Source organism: Podarcis bocagei (assembly GCF_964188305.1).
Source record: "Podarcis bocagei genome assembly, chromosome: 3".
NCBI lineage: Eukaryota > Metazoa > Chordata > Lepidosauria > Squamata > Lacertidae > Podarcis > Podarcis bocagei.
The window spans coordinates 19215556-19231503 of NC_138127.1; the positions used below are offsets into that span (position 1 = coordinate 19215556).

The 15948-nt window shown below is 40.5% G+C and overlaps 1 long non-coding RNA gene across 1 annotated transcript in view; it reads left to right on the forward strand.

Moving 5' to 3' along the window:
* The window catches only part of LOC308583267, an 84980-nt gene extending 73431 nt beyond the window's left edge, over positions 1 to 11549 (forward strand). Inside the window, exon 7 of the long non-coding RNA XR_014006144.1 lies at positions 11470 to 11549. This is a non-coding gene — a long non-coding RNA (uncharacterized lncRNA). The remainder of the gene's footprint in view (positions 1 to 11469) is intronic.
* Positions 11550 to 15948: the final 4399 nt, after the last annotated feature.

Below are 15948 nucleotides of genomic sequence, written 5' to 3' on the forward strand. Positions count from 1 at the left end.
AATAATAATAATAATAATAATAATAATAATAATAATAATAATAATAATAATAATATTTATCTTGGGCATGTTGACAGTGTTTCTTCTGAACATGCCTGCCCTTCAGAACTATACCATGGAACATGTTGCCGCATTACATAAAACCTTATATAATATACTGTTATTCCCTCACAGCCAGCCTACTTTCAGGTAGGTAGCCGTGTTGCTGTGACGAAGTCAAAATAATTTAAAAAGTTAAAATAATAATAATAATAAAATAGTCTAGTAGCACCTTAGAGACCGACTAAGTTTCTTCTAGGTATGAGCTTTCGTGTGCATGCACACTTCTTCAGAAGAATTAATTAGCCAATCTACTGCTACTATTTGCAGAAATGTGCAGCCTTGGTTCCAAAAGAACATGCCAAAGCTTTGTCTGAGGTTTGGGCTTGTTTTTAGATTATGTGGTGAAGTTGAATGGCAATGAGCAGCAATATGGTGTAATGGTTAGTGTGTATGATTTGGACCAGGAAAACTGTGTTTGAAGCCCCATTTGTAATGAAGACCACTCAGTGATTGGGGTGGATGAGAGGGCAGTTACACATCCAGCTCACAGCTTTGTTGTGAAGATAAAATATGATAACCCCTATGTATCTGCCTTATACTGAGTCAGACAAATGGTCTGACTCAGTATAAGGCAGCTTCCTATGTTACTGTCTAAGCCCATTAGAGATTATTTGTGTGATATCAGCACCATAAATGACTTCTGGTGTGCCGTCTCTCGCTGGGGGAAATGAAACAGTGGAGGTGAGAGAGGAAGGAATCTAGGCAGCCCTGATGCACGATATCCCACATGCCAGTCTGACGCCATGCCTTTTGGGAAGCAGGGCGGCTGGGGGGAGTGGAGAAGAGGCTCCTATTATCACATGCAAGCGAAAGAGAACATAGATTGTGGTTCTGTAAGCGTGAAGAACATTTATCTATGTGCCACAAGGTGGATCAAACACAAAGCATTATACTTGATCGCATTTGTGGAGCTCTTGAAGGATAAAGGCAGAACGTTGCCCTTTTCAAGAGCACAGCACTAAATGACTCTCTACAGCTATCTTTGCCTTTTTAATCCCCCACCTTCACTTTTTTATGGAAAACATTGGAACAACAGGAGGCAAAGCGGGACCGCAGAGTAAAATTGTAGCAGTAAATCTATCGAAGTTACCCAAGTTATTTTGAAGCTAATTATGACTGTGTGCAAAGCAAATGAAGTGAGAAGAACTGAATTAATGAAGACCGGCTACCTCCCACAAGCTAATGAGGCGTACTTTATACCAATAGCTCTTCAAATTGAAAAATTAAACTGCTTGGTAAAGGGGGGGTGGGGAATATGCCGGGAAGTTTTGTTAAGGCCAGCACAGAAGGTAAAAAAAAAAAAAAATCACACAGTGGGATTTCTGCTCTCCAGTTGTTTAAAACCTCCGCATGACATAGTTACTTTAATGTGACACAATTCTTCCTTCAATATCTGGCTACTTTCCACCCCCCCACCCCCCACCAATCCTCATTAGGCATTGCATTCAGTGACACTAGACCAAATCTAACAACAGGCCCTTATTGAATTATGTCCATCTTTGTTGGGAGAATTAATCCTTAAGTTTATTAATGTTGGACTAATTATTATTTCTAAAAAGTTGTGACATACTCATTTCAATTTTTAAATAAAATAAAATAGCCACCTCTTTATCCTTCTGCACATCAGAAAGCACGGTTTGCTTTCTGGAAACATTTTGTTACTCCTGCCTGTGTTCTATGGTTCACGTATGTTAAAATGTATTCCGTTCTATAATTTTACTTTGATCTCAAATCCCCCCCCCCGCCCCCAATTGTTCAGTGAAGGATCTGCCATGCAGGATGTAATGGCAGCATCCTACCTGAATAATTGCTGGAAGATAGACTGGTGCAATGACAGACTTCCACAACCATTGGTGTGAGCAAGTGGACAATATGTTCAGTACAAATGTGCCTTCAGTTTAGGCTTCTGGACCCACAGCAGAACCAGCTCTTTAGCTATGAATTATCTGTACCAATTATCCGTTTTTATACAACTAACTTGTGGATTAGAATAACAAGCCACCTATACCTGCCTTGCTCTATTTAATCTTTTCAGGGGGGAAATTATACGAGTAAAGAGTTTGGTATCATTTTGGACCTGGATGGAAAGGATGAGCCGAGCCACTAAAAGGTGTGAAAATGACCAAACTACTTCCAGATGTTTGTCTGAGATGAGTCCTTGTAATTGAATCATGTCTTTCCACAGTCCATGATTGCATTACTGTTCAATTCATGCATAATGACATTACTCTCAATAAGGTTAACAGCCAACACACTTTTCACTTTCGATTCTTTTAGTATTTCTTTCTCCTTACGCTACAGTGAGCCTATATTCCCAAGAAAGACCCTGTCCTGTGCTCATCTCTATGGCAGGGGTAGCCAACATGGTGCTCTAAAAATGTTATTTGGTTTCAATTCCCATCAGCCTCAGTTAGCATGGCCCAAGTGTTAGGGTTGATGTAATCCAACAACACCTGGAGAACACCACATTGGCTACCCCTGCTCAATGGGGATAGAATTTTATGACCCTAGGAACTCTATGGAGGTCCCCTGCCTAGGAGGGTTTCCCCATTCATTTCACAAGAGAGTTCAGACCCATTTGAACCACTTTGTGGGTTCAGATTCCATGCACGTTTTCATGGAAACAAGCACAATTATGCATGGATCTACAAATAGGGAATAAGTTCATATTGCGTCAGAGATACTTTGACATCCTTTATAGAGTTTCAGTAAGGGTGCCAACAGTTTTTTAAAAAATCCAGCTTGATCTGCTGTTGAGACTTGAATAAGCTTCATCTCTTGAATTCAGTAGGCAAACCTTTTATATATGTAACATGTGCATAAGTCTTTTCATCAGCTGATGCCTGGAACAGCTGTCAAAGGCCCAGGAGGGAATGGTGAAATGTTTTTGGGCAGCTCTGGTTTTGTAGTTCAGTGTTTAATCCACGGATGAAGACATTATAACAGATATTGAATCGTCATACAGTTCTCTATTACCGGTAGGTTAATGCATGCTGATTGTTTTGGCACAATGTATTCATTTCTGTAAATGCAGGAGTTCTCCGGCTTTCTGCCCCCTGGCCCACTTGAGCATAGCTGTCAAGTGTCCCTTATTTGAAGGGACAGTCCATTATTCCAGCGCCATGTCCCGCTGCTGTCCCTTATTGATGGATGTCCCTTAAATGTCCCTTAAATAATGTCCCCTAAATTTCAAAGGAAGCAGCTCCTCTCCCTCCCTCCCTGCCGGCCAGGGAGGAGGAAGGCTCCAACTGTGTTGCATGGCTGTGTTGCTCACCCAATAAGAAGTCTAAGAACGACTGGGGGGGTGGAGCTTGCATGCCTTGTGTGTGGCTAGTTAATGCAAGCCGAGGGGTTTTTTGAATGCTGTACGCCATTTTGTTGCACGTGCGGCTGCAAACTTTGCAGTGCAAAGCCAGGCCGGGGAGCCATCTTAAGTTGAGGCTGCATAGGCCTTGTGGTGCATGTGATTCAGATTCTATTCAGTTGAACCTCTGGTTACAAAGTTGGTTGGACAGTGTTCTCGAAGCTACCAGCATGAGTTTGACCAGACTGCAGGAGGACAGGAAGACTGGAGTGCCTGGAACAAGTGAGGCTGCAGGTCCCTTATTTTGACTGCTGGTCCCTTATTTTCAAGGCTGCTGGTCCCTTATTTTCAAATCTGTAAGTTGACAGCTATGCACTTGAGAAGGGTGAAATAATAATAATTATTATTTTATAAATTTGTAATTCACTTTATATTGCAAATTACAACTGAAAAACAGACAAACAGCTCTTCTGCCATAGATACATTAAAACCAAGAGGAAAAAGAAATATATTAGAAACATCCCACCCACTTCTAAAAGGCACAGATAGTTAAAGGCCAAAGGCCTTGATACGGATGAAAGATTTTGCCTGGTGCCTAAAGAGATGTAATAATGGTGCCAGGCAAGACTCCCTGGGGAAAGCATTCCCTAAATGAAGAGCAATGGCAGAAAAGGCCCACAGAAAACTACTACAATTTACCAGTACATAATGGAGGTGTGCAGGCAGAACCAGTCACAAAATAGTCACATATGGAGGCTGGGTTTGGCATAAACAGTTGGCAATTACTGACACCATGTAACCAATTCATTTTTGGAAATAGCTAAATTCTCTGCCACAGTGTTTTCCTCATGGCAAGGGGTTCCACAGCTGAGCTTTCCTCAAATTAAGTACAGACATTTGCTGTGGAGGTATTGTGACTCACCTTCCCCATTGTAGGCAGAATTGACTGTTTCACACTCTAAGACATTTTCTCATGTGTGTGTGTGTGTGTGTGTGTGTGTGTGTGTGTGTGTATTTCTTACATATATTTCATATATATATATATATATATATATATATATATATATATATATATGCTTTCGTAGATTTTCACGGGTACAGGAATGCAGGTTTTGGTGTCTTCGGGTATCTTCCCGTGTAAGAGTTGGGGTGTCTAGGCGACGTTTCGACGAGGTCTCACTCATCATCTTCAGGCTGGTGCAACAAGAAGCCGAAAGCACCAGCCTGAAGATGATGAGTGAGACCTCGTCGAAACGTCGCCTAGACACCCCAACTCTTACACGGGAAGATACCCGAAGACACCAAAACCTGCATATATATATATATATATATACACACACACACTTATATATTTTTGGTTCCTAGTTTCTTGTTCCCATTCTCCTTTCATACTGAACTTTTACCTTATTCCCACACTGTCAAATGCCAATTTTGTTTCGTTTTTCTCATCCCTACTCCCCGTTCCTTTAAAAACCACTGTATCAAATTTCCTCTCTCATCTGCAGTATTTCAACATTTATTTCAGTAAAGAAATAAATAATGAACCTTTTCTCTCAGGTTCTGATTTCCTTCAACATCTGCTCTGGCCATTTCCCTGTCAGCGGAGGGAGACCTTCCTACTCCTTCCTCTGACCTTTTTTACTTCCTGGCTACCTGTACAGTGGTACCCCGCAAGACGAATGCCTCGCAAGAAGGAAAACCCGCTAGACAAAAGGGTTTTCCGTTTTTGAGCTGCTTCACAAGACGAATTTCCCTATGGGCTTGCTTTGCAAGACGAAAACGTCTTGCGAGTGTTCCGATTTTTTTCCGCTCCCCCCCCTTTTTCTAAGCCGCTTAGCCGCTAATAGCCTTTTAGCCGCTAAGCCGCTAAGCCTTTAATAGCCGCTAATAGCGCTAATTGAAAAAACCACTAGACGAAGAGACTCGTGGATCGGATTATTTTCATCTTGCGAGGCACCACTGTACTCAGCATCCATGGGGTTGCTGGCACTGGCATCAGTCCAACCAAGAAACTAGGGCACAGCTTTGGGGGCGAGGTGGGGAAGTAAGAAGGCACCGGGCAGGCAGTGGCACTGAGGCCCACTTGAAAGTGGCTCAAGGCCCAGTGTTTGGGAAACAATGTGACAGTGAAAACTAGATGTTGGAAGAAGGTATGCGTTTCAAACCTATGTCGGGCCCATATAAGGAATCCCCTGTACCTAATTTGTTGTGGAGCCACCATGACAACAAGCACAATGGGGCAAAGCTTGCGAATGAGTTAGGAGCAAAGCAGCTGGTTTTCTTCTCACATTCCCCACTCCACTTGAATTTTATCAGCCAAAAATACAAATCCACATATAGCAGCTGTTTTACTCTAAAGAAGGAAAATACACGAAAAAAGAAACACTCCCCAATGCTCACTTCAAAGTGAGCCAGGGTTTGAGCTAGAGATTTGGAGGGATAAATTATTTTCCCTCTGGAAGGTTCTATGGCTGAAAGTAGGATCTTGGCTACCAGAATGAGGGCCATAAAAATGTTTGAGCTTCATTAGGTGCAGCATTGTAGCTTGGATTAGAATATGTCCGGCTGGTTTCTACACACACACACACACACACACACACACACACACTACAGGTTCTCACTCCTATGTGCTAAGTTGATGGTTTAAAATGATGGATGTCAATTAGTCCTGTTTGTCAGGAACAGTCTCTGCTTCCCAGTACCTGTGCACAGTAAATTATCACACTAGTTTTTGCCATTTCTTTAGCATGGGTTCCTACTAGAGTTGTCAGTCTTCAGGGTTTGTGTTCCAACTCCCTCACCTGTTCCTATGGATTTCTAAACCTTAATTTCTGAATCTGGTGCCCTCCAGCCCAGGCTAGCTGTGACTGATTAAAATTGTAGCCCAAAAACATAAGGAGGGCATCAGGTTGAAGAAGGCTGGTCTAGAAGTTAAATTTTGGCAGTGAGGAGCAGACACACCATCTCTAATTTTCACTGATGAACTATGATGCCCTGTGCAGGGCAGAACCTCCCATTTTACACAGAGACAGGCACCATCTGCACTATATATTTAAAGCAGTATTATACCAGTCATGGCTCACACCCAAAGAATCATGGGAAATGTAGTTTGTTAAGAAGAATTGGGAGCAGGGCTTCTTTCAGTCGGAACTCTCTGGAATTCAATTCTAGCAGCTCTCAGGTGGGCACCATTGCTATGGTTCTAAGAGAACGAGGGAGGTGTTCATGGTGAATTCCGGCACCTTTTTTCTGGTTAGGAGACACCTAATTTATTTATTTATTTATTTTGTCACAGAGGGGGTCTTCCAGCGAGACTCAGCACGCGTAACAAACTACAGGATTCTTAAGGCGAAGCCATGGCTGTTAAAGTGGTATGATACTACTTTAAATGTCTAGTGCAGCTGAGGGCACAGTTGCTGAGGTATATTTTGAACAACGGACAGATGTGTTTTTCTATTTTATCTTTACCCAACTGAGTAAATCTCCTTCTAGCTTTTAAAGGGGTGAAGCACAGGGGTGCAGAATAAAAACACAGTATCCAAAATGTTGTGTAGAGCCTTCAGCGATGTCGTGTTGTGGAGAGGCTTGGACAGTGATTCATAGTTTGGGAACTGAGGTGTTACAAGTCGTCTATCTATCTCCTATCTATCTATCTATCTATCTATCTATCATCTATCTATGAATTGTTGAAAAATATGATATATCAAGATGTCTGTTAGAGCAGACCAGCAAGAACTGTTGAGTTGACAGGTGGGAATAGGTGGCTATGAAATGGATTAGATTAAATATTAAGATGTGAATGTGCTTGCTATATGGTTCACCCATAAGGAAAGATAATTGCTGTTGCTTAGAATGTAGTACAATTTATAATTTTATGCAGGAGGTGGAAGGCATAGTTTGATCAAAATAGGTGTAGTCCATAAATTGGAATTAGCCTTTTCAACAACCTCAAGTTAGACAAATAAATCACTTTGACTAGCCCATTTCAATTTTTTTTAAAGAAAACAACCACCCTGAAGCAAATGAACTATGGATCATCCATTTGTGCTGCTGACTCACTTTGGCTGAGGAAGTTCATTATTATCAATTAACACACTCTCCTAAAGCCTGGCAACAATTATACTAGCTTTTGCAAAGTCCATTTAATCTCATTAGTTGCCACTCTAACTCATAGGTTGCAATCCTATTTGATATGCCTACTTACCTGGGAGCAACCCTCATTGAACTCAATGAGATTTACTCCCAGGTAGACATTTACAGGATTGTGCTGTTGCTGACATAATAATCTATTAGTGTACAGTTGCGTAGAGTAGGAAGCATGCCCTCTCCTTATTTGCTTTAAGAAGAAAATGCTGCTATATTTAAGAAGAGGGAGGGAATAGCCATTTTGAAGGTACAAATGCAGCTCCCATTCCATGTATTATGCTATCTGATATACACAATCCAAAGTTATGGCTTTATTTTGTTTAAGGATAATATTTCAAGAGGGTCAAATTAAAACCACCACATGCTTTTTCTAAAACAATTTTCTAAGGCATAGAGCTAACTCCCACTGCCCCTGCCCCAAATTCTTAATATAATAAGTGTTTTTCAACAGACTCATCCATAACATAGGGCCACACTTGTGGCCCAATAATAAGCTTGAATACAGTCAGCTCTTGCAAGTGAGAGGAAGGATGCATATAGTTTGGAGCAGAGAGGTGCTGGCAGGACAAAGTGTTAAGCATTTCCACACCTCTCATTTATCCAAATCACCTGCTCCAAAGTAGCTATAAAATTCATTACACACATTTGCATGTAATATGTAGTTTGTTTTTTCATTTCTGTCTCACCAGTATATATCCAGATAGCCCTCAAGAAAAAGCTTGCAGCAGATAACAGATCAGTGGGGGCTTCAGTTTCTACTACTTTGCTGATACTCACAATCTCTTTAACTGATCTGATTTTTCTCCTAATGTTTTACTCAACTTTTTTTTTTTTGCTTCTTACCTTTTTGAACTATTTTCTTTTTAAAAAACTTTTGAGGATTGCATCAATAATTACCAGGGAGCATCCAGTTGACTGGAAGAGAAATCTTTACTTTCAACAACTCACCTCTGCTGCTCTCTGTTGTGGTGGTGACTTCTAGTAGGTGTAAGCATGTTGAAGACTCACAAAGGAATAAGGTTACAGTGAAGAGATATATCTTGTTCTGTTTTGTTCTGTTACGAAAGGGCCAGAGGAGGAATGGAAAAGTGTATGTGTACATGTATTTTGGGGTCTGATTTTACATGGAGGAGAATATAACCAGAATGTATATGTAAGAAGGAAACACATGACACCTAGCTTTAAATTGCAATGCCAAGCAATCTGAATTTTTATCAGGAGGAAAATAGATCATTTAACATTTAGGGTATATTAGTGGGACCATTAATTTTTCATATAGAACCTGAAAAATTGTTCTGATCACCCTTCTACCAGAAATAACTAGATCATGTAAAATGCTAGCAGCACAATATCCCCCCATCCCCCATTTTAAGTGGATTGAGCAAAGGTGGTTCTATGTGACTGTTTCTCCTCCGTTGATAAAACTAATGTTTTATTCTCTCTCTCAATATTAAATTATTCAAATTACAGGATTTCAGCAGAGGCAGGAATCAAGTTTATAGACTATAGCCAATGTGGTGTAGTGGTTAAAGTGCTGGATTAGCATATGGTAGATCAGGATTCAAATCTGGGGCTAGTTGCTATCTCTCCGCCTTACCTCATAGGGTTGTTGTGAGGATAAAATATGGGAGGCAGAAGTGTGTATGTCACCTTGAGCTCTTTGGAGAAAACATGATTGTTGTTTAGTTGTTTAGTTGTGTCCGACTCTTCGTGACCCCATGGACCAGAGCACGCCAGGCACTCCTGTCTTCCACTGCCTCCCGCAGTTTGGTCAGACTCATGTTTGTAGCTTCGAGAACACTGTCCAACCATCTCGTCCTCTGTCATCCCCTGCTCCTTGTGCTCTCAATCTTTCCCAACATCAGGGTCTTTTCCAGGGAGTCTTCTCTTCTCATGAGGTGGCCAAAGTATTGGAGCCTCAGCTTCAGGATCTGTCCTTCCAGTGAGCACTCAGGGCTGATTTCCTTCAGAATGGATAGGTTTGATCTTCTTGCAGTCCATGAGACTCTCAAGAGTCTCCACCACCATAATTCAAAAGCATCAATTCTTTGGCGATCAGCCTTCATTATGGTCCAGCTGTCACTTCCATACATCACTACTGGGAAAACCATAGCTTTAACTATACGAACCTTTGTCGGCAAGGTGATGTCTATGCTTTTTAAGATGCTGTCCAGAGATATAACAACATCCAAAACACTTTCATAGTCCTAGTATCATTTAAAACATCCAAGTCCTCTCAGGGGTTTTGGTACATTTAATTTTTTTTTAAAATGTAGTTGTCAACCTGCAGACTTTATAGAATTAAAGTAAGGAACATGTTTACACTAATAAACAGTGTGTTAATATGAAGCTCATGTGGACTTGCCAAGAAGTAGAAGTCCCACCCCCACAATCTTGGGGGCACCACAGGGGACACTGCAACTATTCTTTAGAATGGAGCGAGAGAGGTGTGGTGTGCATGCGTCAAATTTTGGTATTGGAGACAGAACTATTAGCCTTTGCCCTGCTTCGTTTTGAACTCCAAGGCCAAACCTGCCAGTTGTTCCTTTTATCTCTTGATTCCCTACTTTAGCATTTCAATCCCCTATAATGAGAAGAACATCCTTCTTTGGTGTCACTTCTGTAAGATGTTGTAAGTCTTCATAGAATTGGTCAATTTCAGTTTCTTCAGCACCGGTAGTTGGTGCATAAAGTTGGATTACTGTGATGTTAAAAGGTCTGCCTTCGATTCATATCGAGATCATTCTATCATTTTTGAGATTGCATCCCAGTGCAGCTTTCGCCACTCTTTTGTTGACTATGAGGGCCACTCCATTTCTTTTACGGGATTCTTGCCCACAGTAGTAGATATGATGGTCATCCAAACTGAATTTGCCCATTCCCGTCCATTTTAGTTCACTGGTGCCCAGGATGTCAATATTCTTGCCATCTCATTTTTGACCACACCCAGCTTACCAAGGTTCATGTCATAACAGTGACATATATGCCTGTTGTCTTTGTCCATGGAGTTTTCTTGGCAAGGATACTGGAGTGGCTTGCCAGTTCCTGCTCCAGGTGGATCACGTTTAGTCAAAACTCTCCACTATGACCTATCCATCTTGGGTGGTGCTGCACGGCATAGCTCATAGCTTCTCTGAGTTATTCAAGCCCCTTCACCACGACAAAGCAGTAATCCATGAAGGGTATATAAATGTAATTATAACGGCTGCCTCCCAGACACCCTTGGTCTTGTGCCGTCTGAGGGGAAGGTTTTCCCAGCTAACAGACTGTACCCCTCTGCTCAGCCCCCCCCTCTCTCTGTAAAGAACTGTTGTAACCAGACAAGGGGCTAATTATTTCCATGAGGTTGCCCAGTGCTATTTTTATAGAAAAAGAGGTGCCCAAACTCATCATGAACGCCTCCCTCATTCCCTTATAATGGCAATGGCATCCATCTGAGAGGTGCCGGAACTGAGTCCCGGTGAGTTCTGGCTGAGAAAAAGCCCTGAGATTGCTCCTTTTCAGTCAGCCTCTAAATGTCACCAGGAGTCTCCCTTAATGCAGTGGAACTATAGTTTCTAATATGTTTTAGACTACAACTCCCATCAGTTCCAGTTATATTGACTGTGATGGCTGGGGCTTATGGACAGGGTCACCAAGAGTCAGGAACAGTGTGTATTGGGGCGTTAGACCCACAACAAAGCAAGGGCCTCATGTATTTCCTCACGAAGAGCTGGTGCAGTTATACAAATTCCACTTTTGAAACTGGGCAGCAGTTTGCAAAAATAATTTTTTAAAAAAAGTAGCAAGGCATAAAAAAAACATTATGGATGTTGCCATCCTCTGGGGCCTTCAGTAGAATGTGACCAAACAGTTCCTTGCAATTTATTGGGGTTTTGGAATTGGTGCCATGAAAAATTCTTTTTTTCTTTTGATAGTGTATGAAGAAAGGAAAAGTCAAACCAGATTCTGTAAACAATAGCAAAAATGTTCCTGCAATGGACCTAATCAGTGCTATTCTAACAGCCAGTGTGACACTTGTGGTTTTTTTGTAGGGGAAAAGTTATTGGCGGAGCCAAAATGATTATTATTATTTAGCTAATCATAGATGCATAGACAAATAATGATTCACTTAGTGCAGACTGAACAAGTGATGATAAAAAATCAAGACCAGAATTGTTCTGAATATAGCAAATTTTCATGGAACAAAAACAAGGATATACATATATCCTTTGGCAGAGCACCAAAGGCATGTGTGTGCTTTGAAAGAGCCCAAGGTTAATTTGAACTAGGCTTTTGAGAGATGCTGTCAGTTTGTATTTAACTGGGGGGTTTCTGGCAGCTTTGCTTATTATATGTGCTTGTCAAATAATTTACACAGTCATCAGTTCATCACAAACATAAATGAGCGTAGTAGCAATTTGCTAATTTAAGTTTTCTTAGAAAATCCTTGAGGTTGTGTTTAACTTCCATTTAAAATTATTAGTCTGAATGGGTCCAAGAAAAAAGGAAGGAGGGGGAACTAGAAAGAAGTGTCATTTTCTTGAAAATACAGGACAACATGATTCCTTTTAAGTCTAGTAGGAATTTATGTTAATTCTGGATTTGCATATTTGCTATGATTCCTAGTTTACATAATATGACATTTTTTTGTTTGTTGTGATCATTAGAAACCTGACTAAAAGAAAATTATGGGGGAAATGCAACTCATGAGTCTTCCAGTGATAGGCGGGGAATTACAAAAAAAGATGGTAAACAGGTCAAGAAAAATGACAATAAAGGCTGTTAGATTTTGCTAAAAGGAACGCAGGAATCCACAGGAAAACCTGTTTAACTCAGTGTAACTGAATATCTAAAATGTACCTTACTCCTATTCCTATTCCAATGCTACTACCCTGCTTGTCCACCTCTCTCCTTGTCAGCCCCCATCAACTGCTTTGCTGCTGATAATGTGGTCAGAGGTTTAGCTATGCTTTGGTCTTCCTTTCCCCTTCCCTTCTGTCTTGCTCTGAAGAAGGATGGGGATGGTGGTGGTGGTGGCTTCAGAGCAAGGCATTCTGGGGAAGATGGAGGAGGTTGCCTGCTCTACCATGGCTTTGCTGTGGTGGCTAGAAATTATCTTAAGCTAAGTTAAAAATAAAGTTATTGGAGAAAGTTTAATTATTAAACTATTTTAAAAACAAAAAAGACCACACAATTTCTAGTGGTGGCATTAATGAGTGAGCTGGAACTGCGGGGTGAGAGAAAGGAGTGGAAATAGGGATTTTTGTTTAAGGAAAAGTGAGATTTCTAAGGAAACACCCAGCATAGTATAGCCTGGTGTTTTGCTAGTTGGTAATGAGCTGGAAAGGAGTGTCATGCTAGCTAGACTGCTATATAGACCATAAGAGAGGAGAGAGAGAGTTTAGACTGCTGTAGCTGCTAATTGGCATCCTGGAACTTCTGAAACTTTGTGAGTAAAATCTTCACTTATTTGCAAAGCTAAGTGTCTGTGATTTATTCTAACCTAAGTTTTTTATGGGGAACATTTGTTCAAGGATGGATGCTATAAAATCTGACCAAAATTCAATGTGCTTTGTAGCAATCACCATTGTGCTAACTATGCCAGGAGATCCCCCCAACCTCTCCAACAATTATTGCACAGACCCATAGTTTTTCTTTATTCATTTCTTAATTGAGGATATATTTTCCCAGTCCTTCCCCATTTCTGTCCTTTTCTTTTGGCTAGGTGGGGCAGGGAAAGCAACTTGGACCACTTAACATCAGACTAATAAAAGACAACATAGAAGCTATGTGGCCTAACCTTTAATGGGAACTCTTATTGACAGATGCAGAGCATTTTCATTATAAAAACAACATAGCTTCTAAACGAAGCAGCACATGTACTAAAGGCTGTCTGAGTCTCATGCAGCTATCATTTTTGACAGCTGCTACAGGTAGCTGTAGCTAGAGAATGCCTCCCAGTGTTTTCTGTTCCTCACGCTCCCAGACAGAACAGTATTAAGGTCAGTCTATGACAAATATGAATTCATATTGTGAGCCTGTACATTTCTGAAGCAAAGATTGCGCCGAAATTCACTAGCTACGCTTGGACCTCTTCAACATGCAGGGCTCATGGATGTAGAAGACAACCCCATTACTTGCTACATTGCCTTACTAGCAGCACCTCAGCCTCCTTCTGACTGAGTGAATAAATTGTGCTCAATACAAGGTACGGTAGCTTTGACATGTTAGTGGCTTGTTTTCATTCAGGATTGCTTCCACAGAAGAGGCGTTGTGCAATGACTTAACTATGTGCATAATTAGCCTATAAAATGGCACTCATCCCTACATTTAGCCATTACATGCCTAAGGGTATGTTTGTATAAATGCCAAATAATGTGGATAATAGAATGGAACCTTCATGGATGCCAGTTTCAACTTAACTTAAAGATGATAGATAACTTGTCCACCATTACCAGGTGACTTCACTTTTATGACTGAGATGACTAGTTTGGCAGTTTTTGACACAGCAGAAGCAACAGTCAGCTGCCTAACCAGCCTCCTATAGTCAATTGTATCAAATGCTGCTATACAAGTCCAAAGTGACTAAAACAACCAGCGGTCCTAGATCTAACATCAGTTTATCATCCATCATTCTGACAACTGTGTTGTCTATTCCAAAGGTCATTGGAACCTCATCTGGAATTTCTCAGTACTGATATTACATTCCAAATATATTTGCAGCTGAACTGCCACAGCCTTTAAATTTCTTTCCTTTTTTAGTGGATAGCAGAGTTTGAAAGTGGAAAACCATTTCTGATTAGGATATACACTGTTCCATATGAAAATACTCATACTGCTGTTGGAATAAGTTTTAGGCTTACAAACTGCTTTCATATTAGGAGTTGCAGTAGGAACTCAAGTGTTTGCTCGATAGTTGAAAAATTTCAGATGTTACTACTAGAAGTTACCGTATTTTTGCCGTGTGTAAGACAATTTTTTTGCTATTAAAATAGGCAAAAAATAGGGGTTGTCTTATACACGGATAGTGAATGCAAAGGGGGTGAGTGGGCAGGTGATTGGCAGCAGTGGGCAGGTGGGCGATTGGTTGCGACCTCCTTCCAGAAAGCTCAACAACTTTGGATAACTTCCCTCTAAAAACCTCAACAATTGAAGACTCACCTCTGCAAAAAAAGCAAATAATAATAAGAAGAAGCTCAACAACTCAAGAAATATCGATTTCTTAATTTTGGGTTCAGAAACATAGGGGTCGTCTTATGCATGGGGCCGTCTTATACACGGAAAAAAATATGGTAAATAAACACTTGGTGTAGCAGTGGGGGATGAGCACACAAGCTCTACCCTTTGATAGGGTGATCTTTCTGCACTCAAGGAGTTTCCCTGAACATTTTAGAATCCTGGTTTCCCAGGATTCTAAAACATGTAGGAAGCCTCCCTTAGGACAGAAGTCTTTTTGCTTCAGAAGATTGGTCTCTATAATTTGGAGGATGACGGGAACAACCATGTGGGGACAAAGCTGGCATGCTTACCCCATGCTAAATACTTACCCCATGTTAAATGTGTTTATTTAACTTCTAATTATAACACTTGATGATGGCTAACAAGGCACCAATCCCCATGAAAACTAAAATGACTAATGCAGTTTTAGAAAGAACTGATGCATTTTAATTTCTTTTCTATACTATAAAACTTCTACTAAATCTAAAAATGCCATCAGTCATTTTAGATGGAGATAACAGGCAAGAAGTCACTCAAATTAAATTTGCTTCCTTAGGCTTAGCAAGAGAAGAAAAGATCCTTAGGAATAATTGACAGATAAGAGATGACGGAGATAAAAAGAAATGGACTGGTAAGTATTTAATGGCTGTTTATGGCATTACACATGTTATAGTTTAGTGGTACATTGAAATTTCATTATTTTCATAGTTCTTGTTTTCCCATTTCGCTTTTCCTGTCCACTTCGTTCTGCTAATTTTACTGAGTAAATACAGTGTGGATAATGGACAGCTATTGTGCCAAAATACATTTAAAGGACTTATTCAAAAGGAATAATTTGTCCATCAAGGTGACCACAGCTGTCTCTTTTCTATAACATGAACTAATAAAGATGTATTAAAATGGATCTCGGTTACCTACATCATCTGGGAATGCTAAATTTTTTTTTTATCACAGTCCAAGGAAGTTGTAGTGTTTCTAAAACAATGCCTGGAATTGGTATGGGGTGGATAAGCTGAAGCTTAATCCAGATAATAAATAGATGTTCCCAGTCAGAAGATCAGGTAATAGGAAATCTACCTGTTTTTGGTCTCAGATTTTAGTGTACAGTGGTACCTCGGGTTAAGTACTTAATTCCTTCCGGAGGTCCATTCTTAACCTGAAACTGTTCTTAACCTGAAGCACCACTTTTGCTAATG